We start from the raw sequence: 25114 nt of genomic DNA, 5'->3' as shown, positions 1-25114 counted from the left end.
ATATAGACAAAAACAAATGTAGAAAAAGCAAATACAATCTATAAAATCAAAATTATAAAACAAATATAGAAAAAATATATAAAAATTGTTCCCTTCATCCTCTTCTAATCTACAAAATTTGATATGAAGCCTTTTTCCAGGACTATCTTATGCATATATAAGCATATATATATACATATATGTATGAACTCATATTGTTTTTGTAAATTGAGGTATAGTTTATATACAATAAATAAAATGCACACATTTTAAGTGTATAATCTAATGAGCTTTGACAGATGTATACACATGAGTAATTATCATCTCAATGAAGATATCGGACCTATCCATCACCCCAGAAATTTCCCTCAGGCCCCCTTCCAGTTGATTCCAACAGCCTCCCCTCTCTAGGGTAACAACGACTCTAACTTCAAACATCATCGATATAGTTTTGCTTTTTCTTAAGTTTTGTATACCTTTTGTTTATGGTTTCCTTTGCACAATATAATGTTTTGGGGTTTTCTCCATGTTGTCACATGTAGTTCATTTTTGGGCCAAGTAGTTTTCCATTTTGTATGAATACCACAATTTTTAAAAGATCTGTCGATGGACATTTATGCATAAGTAATGTAATTTTTATATACAAAAATGATTGTCCTATGCATCTTCTTCTGTGACTTTATTTTTATTTTTCTGTACAGAATTACATACTGAACATGCTTCCCTAAATGTTCATGTGAATTTACCTGATTCCTTCTAAGGCTGCATAGTCTTCTAGCATATGAATGTGCTACATAGTATATACTCACTCCTCTATTTATAATTATGCACTTTCATTACTAAAGTGGTTTTGTAAATTAAAGTTATGCTTGCAAACAGCTGCAAAAATTAACATGGTAAAGATGTGTCTAAGATAAAAATATAGAAATGTCTAAATCAAAAAATCCATTTTCACTTTATAACTCCAAGTTCCATTACCAAGATATAGCACATTTAACAGTATTTTAAAATAATAAGTTGGTAGCTATGAGATTATTTGAAGAATATATATTTCAATGCTAGTTTTATCAACTTTAGAAATGCCTGTTGATTCTGTGCTATGAAAAATGAGGAATTTAGTATTTCTGTACTATTCTCACCCTCTTTCCCTATCTCTCCCTCAGATTTATATTTTGGTTGCATTATTATTTTTACATTCTAAACATCTTTACATTCTCTTCTGCAACAATAATTAGCCTCGTACTTTTTATCTAGATTTGGTTCTATAAATGTAAGCACATGTAGGTATTTCAAATTTATGATGATATAAACTCTATTTACTCAAGAATCAAGTAGTATGAATAGGCCAAAAGAAGTAAATGTACTTTTATGTCCAAAAAAAAAAAAAAAAAAACCCTTTAATGCTTAAAGGTGAATATTCCAAGTATTGGAGAGTGCTGCAATCCATTTTATCTACATTTCATCGATTTTTTAAAAAAAAATTCTACATCATTAATCAACTAGAATTTGTATTTTAACTTATAAGAAAATTCCTGTTTCATTTTATGGGAATATCTTCACATAACTATTATTTTTCTTACCAGGCACATAATGATTAACTTTGAGTCTTTGCTCTTTCAAAATATTGCTTTGCACATGTATTATTTGATTGAGTTTGGAGTGGAATGCTGAGGACAAGAGGTCTGATATCTTCTGGTTCTCTTCCCTTCAGAAGGAATCTCTACTTTTATCTCTGAATGCTTTCAGGCTTTTCCATTTATTCTAAAATTTCCAGGACCTACCTATGTTTGGGAATCATCCATGTGTCCTGCCTGCCACTTGGTGGACTATTCCTCTCTACATATGACTTTCTTTTCTTTTTTCTTTGTTTAAAATATGACTTCTCCATTTTGTTTGTTTGTTTTGTTTTGTTTTTGTTTTTGTTTGTCACCAGCCTCATCATCTCCTTAAGCAGATGGGCCATCTGAAGAGATCCCTGCATGTCACAGAACTTTGCTGTCACATTTTCAGTCTCTGTTTTTTCTCGCCATTCTGAACAGTTCTCCCTATTTATCTTCCAGATCCAGTTTTCAGATCTGCCCATTGTTTTATTCAATTCTTTTGTAATTTCAGCTTAAATATCACTGATGAAATATATCTCTTGCTGTCCGATTACAGTTTTTACAAAGATGTTGTAATATTAAAAATTATATAAGACTTACATTTTAAATGCAATAACTCACTTAATTCTCACCATAGCCCTATAATATTGGTTCTAACATTAATCCCATTTCACAGATTAAAAAATTAAAGTACAAGAAGTTAAATATCTCATACAAGATTACACAGCTGGCTCCAGTGCCCATGTTTTTAACTATTACATTCCACTTCCTCTCTTGCTTTACTGGTGAAATACCTTTACACATTTTTCTGAAAATACAATTTCAATTATTGTAATGATTTTGTTGTTACCTTAATTACCTCTTTTTCTCCAAGACTAGAACTTTTTTTGGTTTATATGAATTTTTCTCTAAGCTATTAATTAGTTTGAATGCACTGATGTGAATACACCAATGTCTATTACTCCTAAAACAAATTGTGAAATCTCCTACCAACGCCTGTGGGCTCCCGCAGAGCTGGCCCCTATTTCTCCTTCATCTTACTTCCTTTCCTTGTCATTTTCTCTGTCAGAACCCTCTTTCCTCAGTTCTTTGCCTGGCTGGGTTTTTATCATCCTTCAAGTTTCTCCTCAATGTCAGCTTCTCAGAAAAGATCACCCCACCCTTTTGATCCAAAGTGGGTCTGATCTTGACACCCTATTCCTTGAAAGCATATACCACAATTCATGATGAGCACGCTCATCTTAGCTTACTTGTTTATTTTCATCTCCCAATCTAGAGAGTCATGGCAAGACTTCATGTGCCTTGATCACCATTCACTGTCCTCCAGTGCCTAGTGCTGTGCTTGCAGCAGAGCAGGCAGTGGAGAAGCTGAAGAGCAAGTGTAGGAGAAATGATAACAGAGGGACATCAGCTTTATTGAGACTTCATTTTTATGGCTCTTTTTTAAAACAATTTTTTATTATTGCATAATAGATGTACGTAGTTATAATTTAATACATTCATATAATTTGTAAACATCAAATCAGATTAATTGGGATATCTATCACCTTAAATATTTTCTTTATGCTAGAAACATCTAACAATTCCTTTCTGGTTATTTTGGCATGTACAATAGATTGTAAACTACAGTCATCCTACTGATCTATCTAATACTGGGTCTTATTTCTTCTATCAGATCATATATTTGTACCTGTTAGTCAATTTCTCTTCATCCTCCCTCCCTCCTCCCCTCCCTGGCCTCTGGTAACCACCAATCTACTGTCTATCTTCATGAAGTTCACTTCATGAGTGAAAACATACAATATGAGTGAAAACATACAATATTTGTCTTTTTGTTCTTGGCTTATTTCACTTAACATAATGATCTCCAGTTCCATCCATATTGCTGCAATTAATAGGATTTTATTCTCTTTTATTGAGACCGCACTTTTAGAAGAAAAAAAATCCGCACTTAATTTTAAAATCTATTCCCTTATCTATAAAATCCAGCATCAATTTTTAAAATGAGACTGCTTCTCTATAGCTGCATATTTATTGAGTATAAGCTCTACTTTTCTGTCCATTTTCTAAATGTACAGTTGTGTTTTAATTAAGGGAAATATCCCACATTAGTGGCTTTTGGGAAATAGCTCATTGATTAAAGATGAGAAACAAATAGGTGACATTTACAAGGACACCACTACTCCAAGGCACATATGTCTGTTCTTACGAAAAGAGACCAATTTAAAGTCACACACTGTGGTGTTACTAATGGTCCTCAGCTGAGCAATCTTCCAAACAGTATAATTTTGATTGGAATGCAATTTACTTTTCTATAAGTAATGAAAAAGGGGTCAACCCATCAGCGAATACAGAAAAGGGAATGTGGAAGGGAGGGTAATGGAGAAAGCAGCTGTTGAGTAAAGTGTAGGAAACTGGAAATAAAACCTTGAAAAAACTCTTCAGTTAATACACATAAACATTGCAGAAGTATAGCCTTTGAAGCCATAGTTTGAAGCCATGGATGTTTTTAAGGGTAATTTTGCCAAGGCTAGTAGGTAAGCCAAAGAATGCAATATCTAATATAGCCAGCAAACTTTATATACTATTAAGCTAAAATAGCTTTATAATAATATGGCAGCATCTTTGGCAACTACTCCCAGACATAAAACAATTAAAGACTCCAAGCCTTCTCTTTCACATAGTCTCTAATTAGCTCATGAGATAATTTTTTGTTTTTCCAAATTTTTAAAATTTAATTTCTCATCCTAATGAATGACTTCAAGTATAGAGATGATGTCATTTTAAAAAATATTGCTCAGACACTCTCTTTATAAATGTTATTAGAAATCCCACTTTAACTAAAGCAGTCAGGGAAGTTCCCTCCCCCAAAACTCCTGAAGGAAGCAGAAGATTTATTTCTAAGAACCAGAGAGGATGTGAAATTGGGCATACAAGGTCTGTCAGAGGGTAAAGGTGAAGAACCAGACTGAAAACAAGGAGATAAATTGAATAGTTGCAGGCAGAACAGTAAGCACCCCACCCCCAGCCTCCTTTCTGGCCTGGCTCAAAAAGCAGCTAAGCTTATTACCAACACACAAGCACACACATACACACACACACACACACACACACACACACACACACAGTGACAGATCATCAAAAGATTCATTTCTAGAGGAACTTCATGGGTCCCGACAAAAGACCTACAAAAGGTTTACATTACAGATTACCCAAAGGAGGAAAAAAGCCTAGAAGAGAAACTTAAAGGAGGAGAGTAACACTTAAGAAACTGACTGAAAAATAAAACTCTAAAAAGGAAGAAGGAAGGGAGGGAGGGAAAGACGGAGGAAAGCAAGAAAGGAAGGAAGGAAGGAAGGAAGGAAGGAAGGAAGGAAGGAAGGAAGGAAGGAAGGAAGGAAGGAAGGAAGGAAGGTAGGAAGGAAGGAAGGAAAGTAGGAAGGAAGGAAGGAAGGAAGGGAAAGAGTGAGGCCGAGAGGTAGTGGAAGCACTAGGAAATAAAGCATGGTGGCACATAAGCCAAAAAAAAACGACACTGCCCGGTGTCAAATGCTTAGGTGAGGTTAAGCCAAATGAGAATGGAAGCATGTTCACTGAATGTCACCACCTTGTGTGTTTTATTTTGTAATGTTTACAAGATCATTTTCTTTAGAGTAATATGAGGGGGAGCCAGAATGTGGGTTGAGAAATAAGTGGGAAATAAGAATATTGATGGAAGTAATGTAGGCAGTTCTTTCAATGGGTTTAGATATGAAGGAGATGAGCCATTTGGGGAAGGGGCTGGAAGGGGTGGAGAGTTGGAATGAGTGAGGTTTAGTTGTTTGTATTTCCAATTTTGTTTTTAAGAAAGAGGCCTGCAGACACCTAATCCCTTATTGAAAGAAACAAGGAGAAATAAGGAAGTTGACCAAAAGAAAAAGATGAAGTTAGGTCATAACAGGGCAGAATCAGGACCTAGGTGGCAAAAAGAGTCCATGCACAAGGAGGAACAAGAGGGACAGAGTTGCAGACTTGGTAACAGAAAGACAAAGGACATTATTTCTCAAATTTCTGTTCTCTCTGTGAAGTAAGTGGTGAGGTCACATGTTGAGAACCAGGAACAGTAAAGAAGAAGAGTCAGAGATATCAGAGTAGTCAGGATGGAGAAGAAAAGCAAGAGGTAACGAGGGACTTGCAAAACTTCCAATGTTAAGAGCTGAGATCAGAGGTTGAGTTTATCATGTCCTAAATAAGCTTCTCTGTGTGATATTTCAAGAGTCTATTCAAAGGGTCAGAAATGGTAGGCAGTTTGGTGACTATTTCACGAGACAGGTACAATGGGAAGACATTGAGGTGAAGAGTTTGAGATGTTAATAAGAGCAGTAGAAATAATGCACCATTGATCCAAGTTTTATAGGGAAGAAAGTGAAGGTAGGATAGAACTGATAGGAAAATAGTAAAAGGGTCAACAAATCAGTGGTCAAAATGCAACAGAAAAATTGGCATAGTGGAAGTAAGTGGAACAGAAAATCAGGATCTTAGAAAATGGCACCTCCATACACCTAGAGGTCATCAATTCCTCCTTATCCCCACATCCACTCTATAAGAAAGTCTCCTTAGCTCCATAACCAAAGTATATCTGAACCTGCCCAGGTTTCACCTATCTTCTGCTAACACCTGTCTAATGTACCATCAGGCCACTATGACATCCTGCTAGCCAACATCCATCCTGTTCCCACTCTTGTCTCTCTGGTTTTCTTATGATGTCATCTCTAGATGGTAGCTAGAGTGATCCTCTCTGAGTTCAGTACTCCCTCAATTGCTCCCAATCATATTTTAAATAAAATTTAAATTCCTTACCAAGGCCTCCAAGATTCTAGATAATCTGCCCTGCAGACTTCTCTGATTTTTGTCTCCTACCACACTTATCACTGATGAGGAAGTCATGAAACTAAGAGACTAGGCTGCTGGATGGGTGATCCATATGGCATTGAAGTTATATAGAACATGGGGGAGGTACGTTGCAATGAAAAGCTCCTCAGGGACTTATTTATTGTTTGCATATTCATTTTAATAAAATTATAAAATGAATTAGAAAAAGCAATAGAAATATACTATACTGTAAACCCCTTAAAGATATGGTCTACAACTTATTTATATTTATATATCCAGCAATTAGTACATTGCCTGGTAAATTTTGGTTAGTTAAATAAATGAACGAATGAACAAACATAGAGTTTTTATGGGATGGGTGCATTAGAAGCTATTGTTCTTACCTGCCCAGCATCTATTTCCTCTGATTTTGCTATGGGAAATGACCCAGTCAGTCTTCACTGCATTCAGTCTCATTAGGACTGTTAGCCAAGGCATCCCACTCACTCCTGGCATGCGGCCCAATATTAAGCCAATCAGTTATTCTTCAGGGAATTTGAATCATGGCTGGAATAAGGTTGAGATGGTAAAACTGTTCCAGCTGGTTCATGTCAACAGTAACACCCTTGAGATTTTCTTTAGTTCTTGTTCTCTCAATCCTTAGGGCATCCCTCTTTCTCTACTTTTCAAGAGGTGGTTCTTCAACTTTTCCTTCACTATTGTGAGTTGCATCGTGGCCTTCTAATAAATTCTTTTTGACTTAAGTTAAGTAGAGTTGTTTTCTCTTGTTTGTAGCCAAAGAATTCTAAAAAACTGGAAATCAAACACAATCAAGAGAAAGCCTGTTTGTTTTAATAACTATTGAGTAATGCTATGTGCCAAACATAGTATAATAGTAGGCATCAACAGATTCAAAATTCTTCCTGAAATAGTGCTTGTCTTTACACAACTTAAAGGTTTTTTTAGGGAGATAAGGAGTATGATCAAATAACTATAGGATAAAATGGAATTAGTGGAATATAACATGCAGGTGAAATGTGAAGAAGATTGAGGAAAGGGATCTGTTCAGTTGGAGCAAATATGGTAGCACCAACATTTGGCATAAGCTTAGGATCTGGGCATGCTGACTTGGGAAAGGCCTTGAGAATCAGCAGCAGCAGTGCACAGAGAGGGGCAAGCCTCAGGTAGGAATGGCGATCAGCAAGTGAATCAGTTTGCTACGTTCACGAAGGAGAATAATGAGCAAACAAGTTGCAAATAGTAGATTGGAGCTGAAAAGTCAGGCTAAGAAAAGTCCAATTTAGATTCTGTGGGCAACAGGGAACCAGAAACATTATTTACGCAGAATTGTATCTGGAAAAACAAGGCATGCAATGGCATATATGATGTACTGGAGCAAGGAAAAGAACAACATGAAGAAACAAATCCCAAGTTATTGCAATAGTCCTATCAAGAGATGATAGTACTAGAATGAAGAAAATTTCAAACACTTTCTATTTAATTGTCATTGGAAAGAAAGATAATCAAAAAAAGCAGTAGTGAGACCCTGAGTTGAATAAGATGCTGAAATTGATACACAATGTTCCACAGTTCTGTATTTCAAACCCTCATTTTTCTTCCTTCCCTCTCCTGAGTTTTAGTCACCCATCCCTAGCTGTCCACATAACATCTTCACTTGGATGGAACAGCATTATCATAAATAACATGCCTACAGACAAATGTATTGCTACTTTTATCCACTACCCCACGATTTACTGCCCCTTCTTTTCTTCCTGAACTTAGAAGCATCTCTGCCTCCTTCTGTCCTTCAACTGCCATCAGTCTTTACATCACATCTAATGGATAAGACCCTTATTCACTCATGCTAGGTTCACTGCAGCAGCTTTCTGATAAATCTCCCTGTTCCTGTTTTCTCCCCACTACATAGCAGAACATCAATAAACTCTGTCTAAAGTTGATAAATTAATCTAGCAAGCACAACGCAGCTTTCATTGCCACGTGGATCTGCTGAAAACACCTCCTAAAAAAATAGTAATATTACTCCCATGCTCAAAAAATGACAATGGATTCTACTTGCCCCCACTTTTGCTGGATAATAACTTTTTCTATTCTTTTTAATTGTGCAAGGTCCACTATGTTATCTGTGTGTGCACAAGTATACCTGTGGTGGGGGGTGACCGTGGGCATGTGCACACGCTAATAGCAGAGCCAGAGAAGACACGGTACAACAGAACTGGGCTTCCCTAGGGTGAAGGCCACATCCCCCAAGTAGACACCATCTTACTAGATTAAATTCTCAGGGGCCTTGATGGGAAAAGAAGGAAACTGAAAATGCAACTGCTATGCTTGTATACACTAGTGCAAGCTTTGACAGGTTAAATCCTCTGATTATCTGTTTATGCTTTCAGCTATTTGGTTTTCAAAGATTTGTATCAATCGATCATGTCCACACAATGTCCAGATTTAATCCATATAACTCCAAAAGGACTAATCCTGTGTAGCAGCAGATGCTTTAAAAACATCTGTTCACACAGATACACACGTGTCCCAGGCCCAGCGCTGCACACCCACACCCCAGCCTGGGCCCGGCCACGCAGAGCAGCAGCTCTGACTCTGCTTCTGCCCCCGCCCCTCCTCCAGCCTGAACCCTCTAAGCAGAACACGCACCTTGGCCAAGACAGGTATGGGGTCTTGTCTCACCCAGTCACACCCCGGCTGCCCTGGATCTCTGTGCATCCATTAAAGTGTTTATTTCTAAAAAAAAACAAAAGTTCAGTCAAGTAACTGCAGACTGCTTGACACCTGAAAATCATCAAAAAACTAAAAAAGAACTAGATTCATTCTGGTAGAAAAAAAGATAGCCAAGGGTAGTTTAGTATGATTTTAGTATATACTTAATGCTTGGTCAGAGATCGATAACCCAAGAACAAGAAATGGTCTGTGTCTCCAGTCTCAGTTTAATATTGATTTTAAAATATGTTTTAAAAAGTGTTGTATAATCATCACCTTTTGTGAATGTGCTTGAAGGAACACGGCCTTCGTTTCTGGTGGTGCTCAGGTCTGGTCCTGTCTGAAGTCAGTCTGACAGACAGGACAGGAACACAGCGACAGTTTTCTTAGCTCAAAGCTCAGGTCCCTTCTGTCTTGCTGCAATTCCTGAGAGCAGGGTTAGGGTAAAATGGCAATGTTCCCAAATTTAATGAGTTGAGAATGGACACAGATTTATAAGGTTTTCCGATGGGCACTGTTTGCAGTGGTCATAAGTAGAATAGTATGACAGATGTGTTTGTTACAAGATTTTTATCTTAGTAGATGAATCCAGTAATTATAGGACTTTGAATACTCTTTTTAATTTAGTATAGACAGTCCATTTAGAGATACATATTTTTTACAAAGTCTTGGAATAGATTCTTAAGAAGCTCAGGTTCAGGCCTGTGGTTCATTACTCAAATGTCTCCATGTTGGCGGTTTATGACTTCATCATTACTAAAATCCTGGCATTGTTTCAAATATCTGGGCTGTCTTAAAGTGAAAATAAAAGCCACAATGAAAACTGTGCCTGAAGTCACTTTTTAATGCTTAAACAAAGAAAAACACACACATAGTAGGTTTTTACTAGAGCATATGACTGCTATTTTTCCTTCTGCTATTTGAGCCTGGTTTATTTTTTCTGTAATCACCAAACCAGAATTCATTGAACCTACAAGCATGGACTTCACTGCAGTTACAGTTCCTCCTGCGGGTGAGGGGAACAGCTCATTGCAGCTAGATAAACTTGATCTACAATGTTTTTGCATGTAAATTTATGTTTTGTGAAAATAAAGCTTTTACAGACTTTTTTAGTCAAATTCCTTAAGGCTAATATTTATTCATTTACTCACTCAGCAAATATTTATTGCCAGATGTGGTATCAGGCACTGGTGTTCAGTGGTCACCATAAATGTGTCTAGCCCTTAAAATTATATGTAGCAGGTATTATTGAAATTCTTGACTCAGTTATGAGCAATCAGGAAGGTCAATTTAGTCTTATGAATATATACACATAGAAAAAAGAAAAAATGTATATATATATTTCTAGCTGGCTTTAGATACTGGTGTCCTTTCTATCACTAGGGGCTCTCAACTGCAAATGTTAAGTGTAATAAAGACAAAACAATTGTTATGCAGATGAGTGCCACAAGGAATGGCACTTGAGTTGTAGTAAAACCATGTAAAAGAAAGAGGGAACAATTTGCCCCAGGAAATAGTTTTTCACATTAAAATCTGAAGGGTAGGAAGGGGTTGAGAAAGCAGGCGGATAAAGATGAAGAAATACAGCACCTGCAAAAATCTCATGGTGAAGGAAGAGCAGTGTCTTCCAGGACCTAAAGGAAATTCAGTGTAGCCAGAGAGAGAATTAGAAAATGAGCTTGAGAGAGCATTAGGAGAGTCAGAGAATGTGGTACCTTTGTGCCTGCTCATCTTCCTCTTCATATAACTCCAGAATTTGGAATCATCTGTAGCGAAGGAGAAAGTTATATGGTTTGTCAGTGGGGTTTGTGAAATGAGTTCTGCAAATGTGTCCCTAACCAACTGGAGCGTGAAAGTGATGGCCATCACCCTCAAACTTTCTCCCATTCCCCTGAGCCAAAATTGGAAAAGCAGGAGTTTTAAGTTCCTTATGGAAATCAGAGTTGTTTGCTAACAACAGAAATAATGTCAAGAATACATGTTAAATATAATTGTGGTTAAAGAAATCACTAGGCAATTAGTTGTTTAATATCTCCCTCGTATGTATGCTGGAAGGCAAACTCCCCTAACGATGGAGATCGTGTCTTTCCTATTCATCACAGTAGAGTGCCTTGATGCAGTAAGCCCTAAAAACATTTTTTCTGTTGATGAAAGAATGCTGATATTTCCTCTGATGGGGGACAGTGGAAGAAGAGCACATGTAAAGGGAACAATCAGAGACCCTGGAGCCCTGATGAGGAGTCTGGTTGCTGGCTATGAAATAGAATCACTGAATTAAGGACTGCATTTACACACAAACATAGAAATGATCTTTTCAGTCTAATGCAATAAATGAAAGGGCAACTAAGAAACAAGGCATTGCCCTGGGGGCATATAGGGTAGGTTAAAGTGGTCTAGGAAAGTGAAAGTGTAAAGAATGTTGCAAGCAGAACAGAGGCTATTGACAAAGGCAAGGAGTTAGGAGGATGCAAAGGGTGTGTGTGTGTGCGTCTGTCAACTATTAGTTCAGTGTTATGAGAAGCAAAAAGTTAGGCAAAGAATGAGACAAATAACAGGATGGAGACTGCCAAGCCAGACCTGTGTATGTGTGTATGTATGTATTTGTTTAAGACCGAGTCTTACTGTGTCACCCAAGCTGGAGTGTGGTGGCATGATCATAGCTCACTGCATCCTGAAACTCCTGGGCTCAAGTGATCCTCCCGCCTCAGCCTCCTGAGTAGCTGGGACTACAGCTCAATGCCACCACACCCAACTAATTTTTTAATTGTTTTTTTAGAGATGGGGATCTCACTATGTTGCCCAGGCTGGCCTCAAGCAATCCTCCCACCTGGGTCTCCTAAAGTGCTGGGATTACATGCGTGAGCCACTGTGCTGGGCTGCCAGATTTGTGTTGTAGAAGGCTGTTAAGATGGATTATCAACATGGAATGTGGTAGGTAGACTTAAAAGGGACATGACTGACAGCAGGGAAGAAGCGACCTGATGAAAGGGAAAATGGAAATAAATCGTGGACCAAAGAAAAGACAGGATTCAGAATCTTGAGCAATTTCTATAACAACCCCTTTTGTGACTTGGGCAAATATTTATAGAAAGAGTGAATGTATTAATCAATCAAGCAAGCAAGCAATCAATGCATCAATGAATTAATGACAAAACGTCCCTTTAAGAGTTTATACAGCTAAAAAAGACTTGCTGATTGTTTACAAGATAAAAATAAAAAATTCAGATACCTTAAATGAAAGGAAACAAGTATTTTAAAATTGTCATACATACAACATAAATCACCTAAAAGAGCTTTCTTTTCTTTCTTTTCCTTTTTTAACCCATGGAGCAAAGTAGTTACAGAGTACTTTTGTGACTCTATGAAAGAAAGTACTCAAAAACATTAAAATTATACAGATTAAATTTGGTTTTCTTAGTAACTCTTTTACTTGTATTTGTGAAATTTTCAATCTAATAGCTATTAGACTACTGAATTTCAAATAGAGTCAGATCCCTAAAGTTATATTTAACCCAAACTTGTAGTTATACTTCTAATTTTCTAAAAAATATAATTGCCCATAACCCTATGTTGCCATGAATACCTGTCATCATAATCTCCAAGGCAACGCTAAGTTCAAAACATATTTCTTGAGTTTGACTGGCTTAGAATCCTTGGTATGTCAAATGAGTACTTTGTAATTTTGCTTCCATTAATATATTCACTTTTATCCCCAATACATAGCCAGAAAGTTAATCCTGCTCTAAGGCCCAGAAAAATTAAAAATATAACACAAAGTCATGCAAGTAGTGAGTGAAGGAACCGGACAAAAAGACCAAAAATTACTTAGCCTTTTTCTTGTTAAACTACCATGCACTGCCATTATGCTCATAACATTATAGTTTTGAATAAAATTAGATTAATTGAAAAATAAATATTTAATTTATCATTCTTCAAAGCTGCTCTGGAATCTGGACTGATTTTAATCATGAAAATGTTTGTGCTTTATTAATATTGCATCATACAAATGAGCATTTATTATACATAGCACTTCATAGCTTTGCTCTTTTGGAAATAAACCTCCCTTAGAGTTATTTACTTAAGGCAGATGGCATTTTCTGCCCTTTCTTTTTAGGATAAGATTCCTCATCTAAGGAAATGAGAAGTATCCCTTTGAGATTTGAAGGCTTATTTTCCCTCAAACAGAAGCATATATCAGAGGCACATTTCAAGACTTCAGATCGTTTTTGGTTAAATAGGTTGTACACAGTAGATATTTGTTGGTTGGCTGGTTTATTAGTAGATTTATCAATTGATTGAAATATAAATTGAATACATTTACTATCTAGGTAAGATCAGTGAATGAAATATGGCTGGCCAAAACTTAGAAATAAACTGGAAATGATCAGCTATGGAATCTCAAGTTTTGCAACTTTCACTTTTAGAAGCAGAAATTTTGAGTTTATTAGTGTAAGGTTTTTGGACGGTCGGCACCAGAGAAAGAAAGACGAGCAGAGTTGAAAGGGTTAAGTAAAGAGGCTTTATTGGAGTGTTTTAGGGTGAGGGTAAATGAGTCCCAAAGCAGGAACCCGGGCAAGGTTCCCGAGCCGGGAAAAAGCAAAGAGGCTCGGGAAGTCGCAGTCGTCTGGCACTGAGGCAGGGTATTTATATGCGGTGAGGGGCATAAGTGGAGGGGGCTTTTTCTGGGAACAGAGGCAGGTGCTGCCTTGGGCCCAGTGTCTAGATCACAGAAAGCAGGATGTGGTTGAGCCCGGGCTGGGGTGTTCAGCTGGCAATGACAGGATGTAACTCTGAGGCAGGCTTTTGCCTACCCCTGCAGAGAGTAATCTGCCTGTAGCAGAGTTTCTCTTCTTTATTGGGGAGGAGGTTCCCGCCGCCAGCCTTACAATTAGTATGGAATTATGCTTGAAATGGCACCTAAGAGAGGGAACACGAAATTAATTGTTTAAATGAATATTTGTTGAATAAATGAATTGTATGAATAGTGCCTTGCTACAGCTGTTTTAAATTAAATTCTAGGAGAGAGTCAAGATGGCAGATGAGGAACACCTCCAGCCAGAGCGTCTCTGCAAGAAGGAAAGATTTTAGATGAAAGTCAAAAAAAAAGCAAACAAGCAGACAAACAGATCAGATGAGGGTCAGAAGGAAGGGTACGTGAACCTACAGGAGGCCTATGGGAAGAGGTAGCAGAGCAGAACTGGAAGCAGAAAGGCATTGGCAGGGACTAAGCCTTGAGAGGCCTGGAGACCAGCAACAAGGGTAGGTGGAGTGGTTAAAATTTCCCTCTCTTGCATTCCGGAGTGCTGGTGGGCTCCTGAGCTGCTGGAGAGACCTGCCGACACCAGCCCAGAGATTGCTGCTGCCAGTGAGCGGAGAGCCTCTTGCTGGCAAGGCCCTGGGCTCCCAGCTCCGTCAGGTACCTCCTGCCCCACAAGCCTGAGCCAATCGGGAGGCGCCATATTGCTTCGTTCTCCCCTTCCCCTCCACTACCCTCAGCTGAGAGAGAGACAATTTAGCCACCACCCAGAGGCAGCCACAAGGAACGAGTCCTTTCCTTTTGGGGCCCTGCAGTGGACTGAGGGGTGCTCGGACCATGAGCTCCCTACCCGCCAGCCCTCCCAGGTGCTGCTTGCCTGGTGACTCCAGCAGAGCAGGGCAAACCCCGAGGCGGAGGGACATTGACCCAGCTTGGGCACCCAGTGGGTGACTTGAGACCAGCACTCTTCAACCTGGCAGGGTCAGGGATTGATCTCCAGGGCCTGGAGGACAGGCCTACAGGTCAGATCCAGTATACCCAGGTACTGATTGCATTGCCCAGAGTGGGGAGGGGGGCACAGAAGGGATATTTGTGAAGTAGTCTACTGAGGTGTGTGCCTTCAGGGGCAGATCAGAGTGGGTCCTAGCTGCAGTGTGCTCAAGGGGCACCCTTCCTCCCAGGAGGGCCGAGCTCCCAGCTCAGGCCATGAGGTCCTGCCTCTCAGCGGAGGCAGTCTGGTAAATTGGTGCCTCCGGCTTTGTTCTTTTTGCTTAGGGTTTGGGTATATGAGGTCTTCCCTGGTTCTATACATTTAACATTTAGAGTAAATGAAGTTGCTGCGATTAGCAATGATATTGTCAAAATAAATGCAATTCAGATTTTATGTCTCTTAATGTTCATTCTTATTTTACAAATGGGTGATTAAGGAATTATGCATCATAAACGAAGGAAACTAAGTGAGCTATTTTATAGGTGCACTGTCTTCGTCCTCATATTTGAGTATATATTGAATACAGGATTTATTCACATTTTCCTTTCTAATCTTTTTGTTGTACGGAGATCCAGATTTTCTCTTCTTAAAGCACAGTTGTTTCTATGTGAAGCAATCTTGCTATTGCCTTGTTTTTATTGCTTTTATCCATGACAAGAATTCTCAATATGAGAATAGATATCTTTTACTCAACAAACTGAATAAAGAAGTTGAAAGGGGAAAACATGACAAAAATAGGGCCTAAAAATCCTGCAAATAATTTGTATAAAGTTAGAGTTCTTAGAATAGAACCAAGGTCTTCTGAGATATTGAAACAAACAAATGAGGTGTGAAGACATTTTGGAAAGCAGCCAAGAACAGGCATCACAAGTCTTGAGTTACAGTCCCCATTTTGCCATTAATTTATGAACTTCTTGGAGGTCTTTTTTAATTGTGTAGTGCAAAGGTCTTGCATACTTCCTGGCACACACTAGACAAATAATAAATGTGTGAATAATGAATGAATGAATGCCAATAATCCCTGTGTAACCTTAAGAAATTTACTTAAATGTTCTAGGATTAAATTTCTCCAAAGAAAATTAGATAATTCAAGGCTTGGTAAGTGTATAACTGGATCATTGCTGGGGTCCTTTCTTTCTGTAAAATTTAATGGCTCATCTTGAATAATACTATGATGTTAAATCTATTTTCTAAATTCAAATATAAAGTAGTCTGGTTTTTAACACAGATTGACTATGTCTTCTAAGTTTGACTATGTCTTCTAAATTTAGGAGCCCTATTTCTGTTAACATTAAATACTTAATGTTTATTTATATGTTTGTAACTGTACTTGATTTTATATAATGTTGAATATATTCATTATGAATAAATTGAGGGAATATTTTTCTTCATTCATTGTAGTGATGTTTCAAGATAGTTTTATTGAAGATTATGAAGATACATTTTAAATAAATGTAGTATAAAACCTATACTTATTTTCAATATTAGGAAAGTCCAGTTTCAATTTCTGGACAAGCAGAATCAAGACAATCATACTGAGTGACAGATTCATATCACACTTTTTAATATCTAGCATTCCTGGGGTGATATATTCATTTCAATATACTTTACAGATGACCCTTTCAAAATATTTTTTGACATAAGATATTAAACCTAACTTTGGAAGAAAAGCTTTCTAAGGCCTTCTTCAGCTTTAAAATTTTGTGAGGCTCTGTTTACATAAGCTACAAAGATTTCAATTGATTAATATTAATAGCAATTCCATTTATCTTTAGTCTACATAGAAAAAAGGTGAAATCAACGTCTCTACAAAAGGTATAGTGATATCTTGCTTACCCTGAAATCATGTAATGATAATCCCAAGTGTCCAGAATCTGAAAATACATTTAAAAAGTGGGTAAAATATTTGTAACAAATATCGTAAGAGGAAGTTCTTTCAAGTATTTATTCAGAGCCTATTTGCTTCCACTTTCTATGCAATTAAATAGTTTAGTTACCTGATTCTACAGTCCAGAATAAATTAGAAAAATTTTAAAATAGGATGTATACCATGGAGTTCCACTCAGCCATAAAAAAATAATGGTGATCTAGCACCTCTTGTATTATCCTGGATAGAGCTGAAGCCCATTCTACTAAGTGAAGTATCACAAGAATGGAAAAACCAGCACCACGTGTACTCACCATCAAATTGGTATTAACTGATCAACACTTGTGTACACGTTTAGTAGTAACATTCATCAGGTGTCGGGCAGGTGGGAGGCGGGGAGGAGGGGATGGGTATATACATAGCTAATGGGTGCGGTGCGTCCGCTCCGGGGGATGGGCACACTTGAACCTCTGACTGGGGCCGGGCAAAGACAATATAAGTGTAACCTAAACATTTTTACCCCCATAATATGCTGAAATATAAATAAATAAATAAATAGAAAAGGAAGACTGCCAGAAATGGATGTGTATACTGCACAGCAAAATTAGATATTTAACAATAAAAGAGGAAACAACCCAATCAGTTATTCTCAGAGTCACTATATTACAGCACAATGACCTAATTGATGTTTGTAATTATGATACATAGACATAACTATGACTATAATATATATACAACATATTTCATTTTATAAATGTTTTCATCAAAATTGTTGAAATGAAAACAATTTTTACTAGAAAAACTTAACTTTCAGTTACTTCAGAAGTCTCTTTTTATAGAACATAATTTTACAATGAAGCATTTAACTAGAATATTTTTATATATAACTGCCTTTGAAAATTCACCCCCTGAGAGTTTTAAAAGCCAAGGACTACCCTATGATTCAGTAAAACTTCGAGTTGGGTACTGTTCCAGTCTGTATTGAATTACTAAGTGAAGGTGATTGATTTTTATACAACCACATGACCCTCCATTGTTAGTAAAAGGTTAACTTTTATCATCAGAAGTAACTTCTAAGCTATTTTTCCACACCAGGAACTCAATAAACTATTGTTAAATATACAAATATGCAACTCTACTGAAATTTCCTGTGGGTATAACAATAGGCCACTGCAGGCTAGCTATGAAGGATTTTGTTTAGCACAGAATCTTAATGCTTAAAATAATTCAGAAGCATGTCCTAGGAGCTATAGACATAACATAGAGCCTTGACAAAAACTAAAAACTATTTCTAATGTCCTCCTCCAAACTTATAGTTTGCTCTACCGCAACTCCTGGCAAGCATCCTGAGTGACTTCGACAATCATGTAGATTAGTCAGCCCTAAACTTTCTGTTCCTACACTTCCTCATTCCTAGGACCTTCTCCTCTACCACAGCCACCCACTCCTGTGTCATATCCTTGACTTTCTCAGCAGCAGAACTGTTTACATTCATTATCACTTAATCAAATGCTTCCTTTTCCTGATCACATTTTTTCCAACTTACTTGCTCAAGTCCCCCCACCACTACAGTTATTTTTAAATTTAATGCATTATCCAACCTGTTAACATCTCTAATTTCTTGATATTCATCAGCCATCTCCTCTTCTCACTTTCTAGTCTATTCATCTGCCTTCTATATACTTGTATCCAGCAGCTCAGCTCTGTGGGAGAAAATCCACCACCAACTGGACAGACTAATAGCACTATTAATTTATAATCTCCAGCCTTAACTGGGCATTCAAATAACCATAGTTTTAAGTTTCTCTAATAAGCTTACTTTCCCATTGAATGAGATAGTTATGAATTAGATGATGTTTAAGCAGAGACTTGCTTATGGAAAAAAAATCTATCAAGATTAGTTATTATAATCATCATTATTAGCATTTATAACAGTATAATTCCATATTTATGCATGCCATTATTTGTTTAACATCTGGGTCTCCTACTAGACCTGAAGGTCCATAGTGGCAGCATTGGGTCTATTTGAGTAGCTGTTGCATTGCTGGTATCTGGCATAGAATTTTACGTCATAGACATTGCACAAATATTTGTAGAATAAGAGAATAAAAATAACCAGATTGGCAAATATTTTTATTTAATAAAATAAGAGTATAACATAATGTTTCTTAATTTCAAATTTTTATTTCTAGCTCTGATGGAAGAGATTGAAGGAGTTAACGCTTCTACCATAAAAATGTAGAAAAGCTAGACATAAAACAAACAATAAACTACATCTGTTTGAAAGAGGAAAGCTGTGAAGGCAACCTGCATGTGGGAGGCCAAAATCAGAGAGGGAAGAGAATCTCAGAGAGGTGAACTGATATTCTCTGAGCTACTTTTCCCTTAAGGCATTTGCCAATTCTAGGCACAGGGTAAGAGGCTGAGAGACCAAGTAGAGAACTTCAGCTGAGTCAGAAAATTCAGTAGATATTTGGACAACATCATGGAACTAAAGAAGCATAAAAATTGAATCTGGAGCACAACTTCCACATCTAGGTAAATGAAGTAGATGTAATTTTCCTATTCCTCCTGCTCCATACAACCCCAAACCCTGAACATAAAATAATAATGTAAAGCAGACATGAAAAAACTCATATGACCATATGGCCCATATGATCCAGCCATCCTGCTCCTAGGTGTTCACCCAGGAGAAATGAAAACATGTGTTCATACAAAGACTTGTACACAAATGTTCACAGCAGCTTTATTTGTAATAGCCAAAAGCTGAAAACAATCCAAATTTCAATTAATAGTTTAATAGGTACACAAATTTTAGTATATCTGTGCAATGGAATAGTGCTCAGCAATAGAAAGGAATGCAACAGCATGGATGAATCTTGAAACAATTTTGCTGAGTGAAAGAAGACTGAAAAAAAGATACCACATGTTGTATGATTCCACTCATATAAAGTTTTGGAAAATGTAAACATAATGACAGAAAACAAGAATACAGTGGTTGTCATGGGGTTGGAGGTCAGGAAAGGTTGGGAAAGGCAGATTACAAAGTGGTAAGAGGAAACTTGGATAATCTCACAGGCATATACACACCCTACATCAAAATTTATCAGATCATACACTTTGAACATGTGCAGTTTATCATGTCAATTTATATTGCAATAAAGCCATTAAAATTTAATTCAATATTTTTCTATGTGTGCATGCAAATTGTAGTGAAGCGTCCACAAGCTTACACTTTAGAATGATAACCATGGTGACACTGGAATTGGGGCTAATAATCGAAGTGAAGTTCCTCATTATCTGTAGTATTTTAATCCATCCAAGAAGGATGTGCTTATTTCCACAGTTGAAATTACAATTATGTTTTTTTAAAATTACAAAACAATGTGATAAATTCCATTATCCTGTCTATGTGAGCCCAAATTAGGAAGTGACTAACTCCATATCAGAGGCAGAGAGGTAGAAGAGGAGAATGACTTTCAGAAAAAAGTTCACAAAAGACATAACTCTTTGCATCTTAAAGAATAAGTAGGATTCTTGGAGGGGAGGGAGCGTAGAGGTAATAAGTATCACAAAAGGCCTCGGGAGAGTCAGTGCCAGGTAAGGCTGCACAAGCTGGGACGGGCTGCGGGCTGTGCCAGTGAGGAGCCTGCAAGGACGGTGAGGACGGTGGAGGAAGGAAGGGTCAGCGCACAGTGGGAAAGGATGTGACAGTGCCCGAGAAGCAGAGGGCAGCCACTGAAGAGCTGTAAGCAGAAACATAATACAATAAAATTTGTATGTTTTTTTAAATCCCTCTGGTGGCACTTTGAAAGGAGACTATGATAATTGGTTCCTTCACTCAGACAGTGGAATGCAGAGAAAGAGATGGATTTAAAAGATCATTAAGTGTCAGGAGGTCTCAGAGTTGACTGGAAATACAGCAGTTTAGAGGCCGGGGGATTGGGGAAATTGAGACACAAATAACAGAGCGGGAAGGAATCTTTTTGTTGGTATGGTGTTATTTTTTGTTTTGTTTGGCTTTATTCTTTAAGATTTAGTTTTGAGAAATAGGAGTGGGAGTGCTTGGTAAGAGAAGGTTCTAGGCAGTTATAAGCAGAGAGATTTTTGAGCTTTTTGCAATGTTTATAAATGAATGTAAAAACCCAACATTTAGGAGAGAGTTTGGGTTATCAGCAAACATCATGTAAGTATTAACTGAAGCCATGAGATTGGTGAGAAACAACCAAGGAGAACAGGCAGGAAGAGACTAGAAGCTAGCTAAGAGTTGGACCCTATCAAACAAAAATACTTAAGGCGTAGGCAGAGAAAGAGAAAGGAGTTGATTGAGAAGTGAGTGCCGTTGGGGCAACTGAGACAGAGAGAGTACTAGATGAGTAAGGGTATCCACAAAGGGAGGGGCTGGGAGGTGGGACAGCAAGTGGACTATTGGAACTGGTCAGTGGAAGTCACTGGTGGGACCTCGGGGAGGTTTTTTTTTGGTAGAGCATGAGAGTGGAAGCCAGGTTAGAGTCGGTGCTGAGGAAGTTGGGACTACAGGTTAGGCATTCAGATAGTCTAGAGGAGAAGAGAAGGAAAGAATTCAGGTGGCAGCTCAAGAGGAAGGCTGGGCCAAGGAGAGGAAAAGCAGCAGGGGAACAGGACGATGGGCCAGTGCAACGTTCTAGGAGAGGAAAGAGGATGTGTTTCTGCCAGTTAAGGTGGAAGTAGTGAGCCAGGATGGTACAGGTAAGTGAGGAAGAGGAAGAGAAGGAAATTGGGGAATTTCACATAAGATAGCTGCTTTATTATTATCTTTATTTTTTATTTTTTGGTAAACAGTAAGATATACTCCTAAGAGTAAAGAGAGTAAAGGTGAAGTAATACTATGAGGAAGATTTATAGAGGTTTTAGAACAGTATTCCACAATACATGTGAGAGGAAATTTTTATTTTATTTATTTATTTATTTATTTATTTATTTATTTATTTATTTATTTATTTATTTATTTATTTTGAGACAGAGTCTCACTCTGTTTTCCAGGCTAGAGTGCCGTGGCGTCAGCCTAGCTCACAGCAACCTCAAACTCCTGGGCTCAAGCGATCCTCCTGCCTCGGCCTCCCAAGTAGCTGGGACTACAGGTATTTGACACCATGCCTGCCTAATTTTTTCCATATATTTTTAGTTGTCCAGATAATTTCTTTCTATACTTTTAGTAGAGATGGGGTCTCGCTCTTGCTCAGGCTGGTCTCGAACTCCTGAGCTCAAACGATCCACCCGCCTCGGCCTCCCAGAGTGCTAGGAGAGGAAATTTTTAAAAAGTAAGAAGCCAAGTCCCACAGAAGCTTGAACGGCCCGGCTGTGGAGACCTGTGTTTGTAATGGCACCTGTCAGGCCCTCTGATGCGTCCAACCTTATCAGGCTTCACTACAAGGCAGCGGTTCTGTGAACATTGAATTCACCTAGTGAGCTTTAGCAAGTATTTTTGCCCGGGTCACACTCCCAAATATTCTGATTTAATTGTCTGGGGTATGGCCCAGGTATTAAGAACTTTCAAAGCTCATTCAGTGATTCTCATGTGTAGCCAGGGTTGAGAAGCACAGCACAAAACACTCGTTTCTTTAGTTACTTGATTCACTAAACCCAAACTGAATTCAAAGCATGGAACACAGTTGAATTTAAACTAAAAACTGAAACTTGGGTGTCAAAGATAGTAATAAATAAATGTTCATGAAAGAATTTCAGGAATTGTAACTATCTTAATGCTGCACACATTTGCATTCTTAAAGTTTGTATTTTCAGCGCCCAGCCTTGCAGCTTTGCACAGCCACATCAGCAAAACTGTCATAAAATGTAAGGGAATTTTTTAAACTACCTGTCAAATAATGAAACAGGATGAATGATGTCAGGTTTGTATGGTCCGTCTTTGAGTGATTGATGCACATTCTGCATATATATTCAGCAAAAGTACCCACTTTGATTGTTTTGAAGTTTCCTTTTTTCCCCCACTTCTCATACTGTTTTTTTAATCTAAAACAAATGCCATAAATAGTAATATAATGAAAAAGACAAGAAATTTCAGCCTTGATTTTATAGTTCTGTCACTCAGGATCTTGGCCTCAGTTTTGTAATGTCACCTTTTTTTTTTTTTTTTGAGACAGAGTCTCACTCTGTTGCCCGGGCTAGGGTGCTGTGGCGTCAGCCTAGCTCACAGCAACCTCAAACTCCTGGGCTCAAGCAATCCTTCTGCCTCGGCCTCCTAAGTAGCTGGGACTACAGGCATGCACCACCATGCCTGGCTAATTTTTTCTATATATATTTTAGTTGTCCATATAATTTCTTTCTATTTTTTTAGTAGAGACAGGGTCTCGCTCTTGCTCAGGCTGATCTCGAACTCCTGAGCTCAAACGATCCACCTGCCTCGGCCTCCCAGAGTGCTAGGATTACAGGCGTGAGCCACCGCGCCCGGCCACTATGTCACCTTTTTTTAATTTTCAAAATTCACTTTTCATTCACCTGGTAAATCAACTCATTCTTACCAGTCTCAAGAAAAAGAAAATTGTAATACAAAGTAACAGCTTATTAATTTACAATGAGGAATGTGATTTCCAACTGGGCCATATTCTTGTTGGTCAGTCAACCCATTCTCTTTCCATCAGGGAAGGTAAATACTTCATTTATATAGAGGTCACATGATGCAATCTTGTGTCTAGAAGAAACCCAAATTTCTGGGGGATGGAAATGCTTGAAGTTCTGAGTTGGGTGGGGCAAACGCAATATATGTAACCTAAACATTTGTACCCCTGTAATATGCTGAAATAAAAAATAAATAAATAAATAAATAAAATCACTTCCTGGATGAAATTTCAGAAAGAAAAATACTCAACTAGATAATTAAAAAAAGAAAAAATGTTTTTCTAAAGAAAGTATATGCAAGGCTGGATGCAGTGGCCTACACCTGTAATGCTAGCACTTTGGGGGGCCAGGTGGGAGGACTAGTGGAGGCCAGGAGTTCATGACCAGCCTGGGTAACATAGCAAGAGCCCTGTCCCTACAAAAAGAAAAAAAAAATAAAAAAAGTAGTGGTATGCAAAACTTCTAGGCAGCCAGCTGCTCTTATTAATAGCAAAAATAATTGCCTTAGAACAACAGCCCAAGGATGTTACCTGAAGCAAGAAAGCTGTGTTTGTGGTGGAATTCCCTCTTTGCCCTATAGGTTCATCTCTTGATTCTAAAAGTATCTCCAAAGAGACATTCCAGAGTATTCCAAAGGCAAGTTAAGGAAAAGTTCTGTCTTCCTTAGCAACTTCCCTGGGGAGAATGCATCAATTTATTGAACAGTCAGCCACCATAGTAGATTTCACAGGTATGTAGGGTAGAAATATGAAATTTAAAATCCATCCTGTGAACAGATCTTTTATTCTAGCTTTTATTTTGTAGGACACACACAAAAATTTTGAAGACTTTGTACATTGAAGATATGGCAGAGGTTTCTTCAAACTACATGGGGAAAAAATTAGTTATAGTTAATGAGTGAAAGGATAAATGTTTGGATTTTCTGGTATGAATGTCTAATTTACTTATTATTTATTTATATATTTTATAAACATTTGCATCATATTATTTTCTGGACACAGTGCTGGACACCAAGGGATTCAAAGATGAGTAAGACATTGTCAGTGATCTCAGAGAACTCATAGACAATAACATAAGGAGAACATTGTGAAACTTTACTTCAGAATAATTGTGATTGATTTTTCTCTTGGCTTCCCTCCAGTTTTTGCAAGAAGTTGGTTGCTTGGAAGAATACCTATACTGTATGTTCTGTATCTTAGCAATAGCTCAGGACAAAAAGTGCTTTTACAAACTGTTGTTATTAAATGAAAGGTGGTCAGGATAACTGGTGCTCCACATTTTTAAGTCACAAGAAAGTGACAAATGATAAGAGTGAAAACTTCTGCAATGACTTCCTGATGCCAAAATAACTATTTGATTTTTTACCAAAAAGGAAAAATATCATTTAGCAGTCAGTTCACTGAAAGGCTGGGAGATGATAGGGGGGTGGGAATAATATCAAGCCGTTTATTACTCATTATGGCACTTACATAACCCCATCTATTTTTACTACATCCAAATGTAGTGATAGCTTCTTATTCCTAATAGACCCAATCTCTGAAACACTTTTCTTGTTATCTACAGACTTTCAAGACTTAAGGCTGTAGTTCTAGAACCAGGTACTTAGGACTCTTGACCAAGCCTAGTCCATAATGGTCCCATCTGTTTCTGAGCTCCTACAGTATTCAGAGTTTGACCACCGCCCTAACACACAACAATAGTTGCCCTGTGTGGCTCTCTGGCCT

This window comes from Lemur catta, chromosome 1 (assembly GCF_020740605.2).
Source record: "Lemur catta isolate mLemCat1 chromosome 1, mLemCat1.pri, whole genome shotgun sequence".
In the NCBI taxonomy this organism is placed as follows: domain Eukaryota; kingdom Metazoa; phylum Chordata; class Mammalia; order Primates; family Lemuridae; genus Lemur; species Lemur catta.
The sequence above is the reverse complement of the archived record's forward strand: the minus strand, read 5'-3'. Positions refer to the sequence as shown.